At 34.4% G+C, this 8,551-nt stretch overlaps 2 long non-coding RNA genes across 2 annotated transcripts; both read left to right on the plus strand.

Moving 5' to 3' along the window:
- Nucleotides 1-547: 547 nt before the first annotated feature.
- On the plus strand, nucleotides 548-1,463 carry LOC122049160. Its single transcript, XR_006130862.1, has 3 exons — nucleotides 548-632; nucleotides 715-832; nucleotides 1,226-1,463. It is a non-coding gene; the product is annotated as an uncharacterized LOC122049160 (long non-coding RNA).
- A 1,328-nt stretch (nucleotides 1,464-2,791) lies between these two features.
- Nucleotides 2,792-3,238, plus strand: LOC122049161. Its single transcript, XR_006130863.1, has 3 exons — nucleotides 2,792-2,837; nucleotides 2,968-3,077; nucleotides 3,171-3,238. It is a non-coding gene; the product is annotated as an uncharacterized LOC122049161 (long non-coding RNA).
- The last annotated feature ends 5,313 nt before the right edge of the window (nucleotides 3,239-8,551 follow it).

The raw sequence follows: 8,551 nt of genomic DNA on the forward strand, positions 1-8,551 counted from the left end.
CCCGGGATCTAGGCGATTTCTTCGCTGCAATGTACCTCTCTTGCGTTTTCCGTCGAGATCCAAAGACCTACGATTCTAGATCTGTTATTTTTATCTTCAGATTCTTGCTTAAAGTTACTGTATTTGAATGAGTGGGATTGGGTTTAGTTCATTTGGAAGAGACCAGTAACTTGCTATTCTTGAAACCCTAACTCCCAAGTTTATATACGGTGTCCCTTCCGCTCAAGAAATATTGACTGTAGCTGCACTCTTCAATCTGATCTCCCCCGCTCTTCGGAAACCCTAGGATCGTTCTCGTCTGACCTCAAGTAGTAAGTCAAAAAGTTCCTGAATTTTGTCCATAAATTGAACTACTATGACATAGTGTTTCAAGGAATCTATCAGTATCTAAGCTTCTACAGTATCTAAGCATCTGTGTTAGAAAATTCAATGAGTTTCATCGTATAAAACAAAGGCAATCCTTTTTGAATAGTGTTTCTTGTTTTCTGCAGGTTAGCCTTGCAGCAAGGCAGCTAAGACATGGATTACTGAATAGAGACCATGTTAATCGTTTGGGATCAAAAACTGGTGCCAATGAAATCAAGCAACATTCCTTCTTCCGTGAAATGAATTGGCCTCTTATTCGTTGCATGGTAGGAAGCAATCTCACAGTACTTCAGAGTTTAGAGAGGTACTATAGTAAAGTATCTAATCGATCTGTTTGTATTCTCGCAGACACCGCCTGAGTTAGAAGTTCCACTTCAGGTGACTGGAAGGGAACCTGATTCCAAGGTGAAGGATGCACAATGGGCTGATGAACAAATGCCTATTGATTCTCTACAGAATCTGTGAAGTGAGTGCCATAAAACTAAGTTGAATACTTGAATTGAGTAGAATAGGCAAATGAAATTAGCAAAATCAGCATTTGACATGTCAAATGGAAGATGATACACTCCTTATATCATAAATGCTTCCACTGGTTAAGATGTTTTCTTTGTTTTGAATTTTGTGTTTGAAATCATACTTGATTTTCAAAATGCATACTCGTACAGAAAACATGAGCTACATACTGCATTGTGTGGCCTTGAGAACAAGGAAATAAAGCCACTTCATCCTGTAGTCTTCATCTGTGTCATGATCAGATTCCAGCTATATTTTCTACTTTGCTCTAGCTCATGTGTGATTGTCGATCCACACGCAAAACATCAGAGAGTTCACTAATTTTGTATCTGAATAATCATAACAGGCAACAAACACAACTAGCTGACGAGATTCAAGCCTACTCAAAGCTCTCATATCTCTCAAATGATTGCATGGCGCTACTCCTGGAAGAGATGGGTTTCGGACCTGGATAATTTTGAGGAAAAAAGGCAAACCATCATGTATAGAATAAGGAAGCCATGGTCGTGCAATGGTAATCTCTGTAGAGTAATATTTGCAGTTAATGTAATTAATTAATGCTTCAGGAGAGATTGATTCCTAAATTGTTGAATGCATGAGATTTCATAAACCACCTCCGAAACAGAAACAAGAAGAAATGTGTTGGTTATTGAGGCACATGTAAGATAAGAGGATGAAGTTTATAACGTTTTTCGCTCTCAGAATAATGGATCATCTGTACACATTATTATCTTCTATCATCAAATATACAAGTTGATTAAATTTATATGATCAATTTAAATTCATCTGTAGACATTATGTGTCATACCTTCTTAAGACGCTGCTTCTTATCTTCCCCTGAAATATCTTCCAATGTGCAGTTGTACCAACAATCTGCAAATATTGGCCTATCTCCATTAGGGGTGCACACAGAGCTTCTTGGAACTGATATTGCAGAAGGTTCACCAAGCTGAAATAACACCAAGACCAGAGAATGGTTCATGCTTATAAAATACAGGAACTCATTGTCCATAATTGAGCGATTTATTTTACTTTAACAGATTACCTTCACAAGATCTCCAACATTTAAGCAATCCCTATCATAAGAATGACCCACAGCATCATAATTTAAATATATCTTGATAGGCTGTTTTGAATCCTTTTGTAATGTAGGTGTTTTAGACACCTGAAGCAAAGCTCTTCTACCACTATGTTGTGATCTTGAGAAACTATGTTCATGGTAAACTTGTGGAGTAACTGAGTACTCTTTTCGACCAGGGCTGAAATAAATTCTTAGATTTAGTGTTTTTAGAATGTTTAGGTTCTATGAACTATTGTGATAATGGAACCTATTATCTACTTGTTTATTTCTTCACTTTGATTATCATTTGTCATTGATTTAATCTGTATTTTAGTTGAAATATAATTCGACTTCAACTCATAAGGATTTTACACTGACCATATTTTACTTGGTTCTTCTCCATACGAAAATCAATTGACCAGTTATTATACAAATTAAGAATGTAAAATTCCTCAAATTTGTTCTATTTTAATTAAAATCTCATTGCTTCCCAAAGATGACAGTGATCCAATGATTCTTTGTTGGGTTTGATATGAATGAAGAAATTGCATATTTGGTATCCACACTTCTACTTTTTGTGTGAAGGCTTTTACACTGTTTGTCTTTAGGTCTCCTTAATAGTTGCAACTAAGGGTTTGATGTTGTTTCTCAATGTCAAAATGTATTAATTGGCTGCTATATAAAACATGTCTATTTTTTCCTCTAATTATTTCTATTTTAACTAATATCTTACTCATTTTTGAAGTACATGATGATTTGTTGTTGACTTGCATACAAAAGAAGAGAAGTTTATTTACTATGTGTAGTTCTTGTTTGTGTGAACTCTTAATCATTTTCTATTTATTTCAGGTTCTTCATAACATTACTGTTGCAGAATACTTTCACTGGAATATGCTACGTGATTCAATAACTCCTATTTTTCCACTGGACTGTTAATCTCTTTTTGAATTTGTGGATAACTTTGCTGCAAACTATGCTCTGAAGAGAGTTTATTATGTCAACTATGCATTGGGGATATCTGGAAGCAGGAAACCTTGCTGGCATCTATTATGAACAAAGTCAACTTGACATGGCAATTCTGCATTACAAGCAAGCTATCAACTGTGATTCTACCTTTATTGAAGCTTACAATAATCTGGTAAGTTGATAATGCCCTAATATGTCAAAATGCGGTATCCTTCTTGATGGTGAGCCAAGTTAGTTAATGATCGACTTTCTTGCACATTAAAAGGGGAATGCTCTCAAAGATGCTGGACATGCTCTCAAAGACGCTGGACATTATAGGGTGACTTTTTAATTTGGATATTTTTATTCTCTTAAGTTTTTTTTCCTTGTTGAATAACTTCATTTTAATAATTTTTCCCAAGTCAAGCTTTGCTTTACAACCTAACCCTCCACAAGCATTGTCAAGCCTTGGCAACATATACATGGATTGGTAAGCTTTAGAAATGTTTGATGACAACTGTGCGGATAGTTTATTTTTGTTCCTTAATGAAACTTCTCTTCATGCAGCAACATGATGAGTGTTGCTGCATCATTCTATAAGGCAACTTTAGCAGTTACAACAGGGATATCTGTACCCTTCAACAACTTGGCTATTATATACAAGCAACAGGTAGAGTACTATATCTACCTTTTTCATTGCTAGTTTGAGAGTTATTGCATATTGCCTCATTTAATGGAAGAAAGTCATATAATTTGTCTATCATTTTCTTTGTTGTCTTTGCCCCTAGTTGGAAATTGATAGTTCTCTTGTATTACACCAGGGAAATTATGCAGAAGCGATAGCCTGTTACAATGAAGTTCTTCGCAGACTGCTGCTGATGGTCTTGTCAATAGAGGGAACACATTTAAGGAGATTGGTAGAGTTACTGAAGCAATTCAGGATTATATACGTGCTGTGAATATCAGACCAACTATGCCTGAAGCCCATGCAAATTTGGTTTCAGCTTACAAAGATAGGTAATTTCTTCTTTGAATTTGTGTCGGTGTTGGACTATATCAGTATCTTACATCTATGATTCTTCTTTCTATTTATTTGTGGTTGAGATAATTGATAAATGTTTCTCTTTTTAAGCATTCCAATTACTCATCTTGTTACCTGGTGCTCTTACTGCTTTTTCAACTATGATTTTTGGTCTTGATTTACTAATATATTATTTATGTGTTTTTACAGTTTACAAATCTCAAGTACTCCAGAGTTGAAATTGATGAAGTGCGGTTCGAGTGGGCTGAATGCATGCTAGATTACATTTGAAGTGCGGTTCTACCTTGATGTGCTGTTAAAAGAATGTTCTACCTTGATTCTGATATCTATTAGCTTTTGATGTAAAAAGAATATTTGTGTATTTTATGGATACTGTTGTAAGAAGATTATTTATGTAATTTGTGAATATTTGTGTATTTTATGGATACTGTTGAATGAAGAATATTTGTGTAATTTGTGTATTTTTTTTTGTTACTGTCGGTTTCGGAAATCAAATTTGTGCTGTTAAAAAATAATGATATTACATCAGTTTTCCACCGCTGCAAAACCAGTGTTATTAACTAATATTACATCGGTCGTATACCGCTGCTAAAACTGGTATTATTAACATATAATATTACATCGGTTTTACACCGTTGATGAAACAGTGTCGTTAAATGATACTACACCGGTTAATAACTGATTCGAACACCGGTGTCGTTAAGTGATACTACACCGGTTTAACCCGATGTCTAAAATGGCAGTCCTTTTACATCGACTTCATAGACATCGGTCGAAAATGTAATAGACACCGGTGGAAAACCGATGTCTATGAGGGTTTTTGTTGTAGTGTGTCCACTAATTAAATGAGTTACTGATAACTCACTTAATTAATATCTAACTCCAAGAGTAGTACCACTCAACCTTATTATCATGTTGGACTAAGTCCACCTACAGGGTTTACATGACAATCCTTATGAGCTCCTCAAGGGGACATCATCAACCTAGATTACTAGGACATAGTTTTATTCTATAATCAACAACACACCATATAAATAATATCATTTCCCAACTTATCGGGCCTATTGATTTATCGAATTAAATCGCACCCTTTGATAAATTAAAGAAATAAATATTAAGTATATGTGCTTGTTATTATATCATGATTAAGAGTACACACTTCCATAATAACAGAGGTCTTGTTCTTTTAAAGAGTCAGTATAAAAAAAGCTGCCTCAAATGGTCATGCTCAATACACTCAAAGTGTACTAGTGTAATTTTATAATTAAGATAAACTAATACAAAATTACACTACGACTATTCCAATGGTTTGTTCCTATCCATCTTAGTCGTGAGTTACAATTTGTAACTTATAAGGAACTGATAACATGATCTTGTGTGTGTGACACCACACACCATGTTATCTACAATATAAATTAATTGAACAACTACACTTAGCATATAAATGTAGACATTTGACCAATGTGATTCTTTATTTCAAAATAAATATTTACAAAAAGATAGGCTTTTAGTATACACTCTAACAGAAAGATTCAAGGCAAAATATTGCTTTAAAAGCAAAAGTGGATGAACCAGATTCCGAGACATCACTTGACGATGATGAAACGACTTTAATGGTAAGGAGATTTAAAAAAAAAATTAAATCCAATAAGTTTAATCAAGTGCAGGGTAAGAGACGAAAAAGAAAGGTAAAATGCTACCACTGCAATGAAGAAGGGTATGTAAAAGATAACTATCCAAAACTGAAAAGCAAGGACAAGTATAAGGACACAAGCATAGACAGGTGACCAATCCAGAAAAGGCATAATAACCTAAAAGAAATGTGGGGTGAAACCTCATTAGAATAAGAAATCGAGGCCTACCCCGGAATCGCACTAATGGCAAGTCATCAAGACAAAGAGGATGAAGCAAGCTCTTCTACAATGAGCATCGAGAGCATTGATGAGGGGGGAGCAACATCAGAAGAGAGCAGCTCTACAGGGGGAGTCTCAGATGATGAAATCGATAAGGTAAGTCAGGTACTATCCTTACCGCCTAATAAACTATTTAAATTTATAAAGTTTCTGACTAAAACATCTCATAAATTAGAAATAGAAAATAAGGAGTTAAAACCAACATTAGCTATTTCTTGTCGATTAGAAGATTTTGAAAAAGTGAAATTAGAAAATGAAAATTTGAAAACAGAAATAGAATAGCTAAAAAATTGTACATGCACACATATTAAAAGATATAATGATTTAAATTGGCACCTTAGATTTCAAAAGGGCAAAATCAGAAAACTGTCAAGAAAATATATACCTAAGAAATTTTTGATTAACCCAGTTCGAAGGAACCTATATTGGGTTCCAAAATCATATTTAAATTAGATATTTAAATTTAAGGCTTTCAGAGAATAGATTAAATGTTTGATTTCCTTAAGAGGCTTTGTTTAGAAAGTGGTTGTTGCTCTAATAACCAAGAAGACCTAGTGTCTTGCCACAGCCTATAAGCCAATTAATGAAATAAAATATTTAATTGACTAACTGGTAAAACATTTAGTTGTGATTAATAATGCTTTAAATAGTTATCAAAATTACTTAAACATTCTTTTCTTGCATTTTTTAACTTAGAATTTTTTTTTTTTTGCAAAACTTAAAGTTTTTAAAAATTATCTATCTCAAAGTTTTTAAAATCTTTATCAACTCAAAATTTTTTCCCTTAGACTTTTGAGATACCCCATTTTTTATGTAATCAAAGGGAGAGAAGGAAAAATTAAGAAAAATTAAGTTTATGGGGAGGTAGCTTAAAATTAATAGCAAATTTATTACTTTTACCTTATGTTTACCCTAACTTAACTTGAGTTACTCACATCCAAAAGGGGGAGATTGTTGGAACCCCAAGATAGTTTTGATGTGATTAAATAAGTTAGGTTAGGTCCTGTTACGTTTAACCTTGTGTCTAAGTGTGCAAAAACTAGGAGCATAGGAAGTCGAACAAAAGAAGCAGCTAGCGAGAAGGACGATACGGGAGAGAACCAACGGGCTAGGTGCGTCTGAGGGATAAGGTACTGCGGAAGAGTAAGCGGGCGAACGAGAAGGAGGAGTGCGACATTTCCGAGGGATGAGAAGCCAGAGCGGAAGGTTACTTAAGAAGGTCGTAAGTTGGGTTCGGGTGAGCCCTATTTTGAATGACCGAAATCACCCAAACAAGCGAAGCAGGAGCGGAAGACCCGGATTGAGGTTAGTGAAATCAGAGTGGAAGAGCCGGATGAAAAAGTCAACTATGTTGACTTTCCTGGTCCGGGAGCCTGGACCTGGTCAGGGCGCTCGGAACCAGTCCGGGGCACTCAGACTATCCTGGCACTCGGAACCCTTTCGGGCGCTCGGAATCCAAACTTTACCCAAATCGATGTGGCATTTAACCGTTGTATTAGGGATAGAATTCTATCCCATTCCAGCACCTGGAACCCTTCCAAGTGCCCTGACCAGGGCTATAAATACAACCCTGGTCAAAGAGGTTCAGAATAACACTTGTGATTCATTCTAGTTTTATTTTGTTTTATAATTGAGTACTTCAATTGTTGTAAGAGGCTTCTCCACTTAAAGGAGATTGTTTACTGAGCTCCAACTTTCTTTGATTAACAATCTTCCCGGTTGTAACTAAGTAACCCTTTCGTGCCTCTTTTCTTTCAGTCATTTATTTTATTTATGCAAGTGTTAGATTAATTAAGTCGTAAATTCGAGAAAGGTTCTTTTTATTTGCCAGGGCTATTCACTTCCCTCTAGCTGGCCGCCAACGATCTTACAATTAGAAAGGTATTAAGGGAAGTTTTCTCTAATGAATACCTAAAACACCGAAAGAGTACCAATTAATTTTGAATTTCTAGGAGTGTGTTCTCTATACCCTAGATGGGCCTAGAGAGTATCAACTTTAATTAGAATGGTAGTTAACCTAACCTTGAAGAAGTTGACACTTGGAGGGTATTTTCAAGGTAGTTGTATTCCTTGAAAATGAGAAAGTCTAATTATTTACTCTTTGGAAGAGTAAAATATGTCAAATTTTGAGGAATTGAATTTAATTAAAATTACACAAATAGGAATAAGTCAAAGAAATGCCAAATTAGGGTTTTGGCATTTTCTTGGGAGAAAAAGGGATAACTTAAGATTAATTTTGATTTAGAAATTAATTAGGGATACTTAGATAGATAATTTAGGTATATTATTTATGCTAAATTGTCATGATTGCTTACCCATTATATGTCATGGCATCATAAATTTGCATTCATAATTGTTATAAAAAAAATAAAAATACCATGTCATGTTATATATACATCATGTAGCTATAGTAGGTTTTTCTTTTGAAAATACTCATATTGATGTATACCATAAATGATCATGTATTTTTTAATTCCTTATAATTAAGGACAATAACATTAATCAATAAATGATATTCTAGGTAGATGATCACATTTTACATGCCTAAATAAAAATGCATGATCCCTTAGTTTAGGGCAAAATCAAAATCTATATCTCACATAGACTATTAGTTGACTTGTATATGTTTTAGTGTACATTAGATACAAGTAAAATGTTAGGAAGATGAATATAACTCAAGATATTGATTTAGTGCATTTTTTTGAGTTTTGA

Source organism: Zingiber officinale, chromosome 2B (genome assembly GCF_018446385.1).
Source record: "Zingiber officinale cultivar Zhangliang chromosome 2B, Zo_v1.1, whole genome shotgun sequence".
In the NCBI taxonomy this organism is placed as follows: Eukaryota; Viridiplantae; Streptophyta; class Magnoliopsida; order Zingiberales; family Zingiberaceae; genus Zingiber; species Zingiber officinale.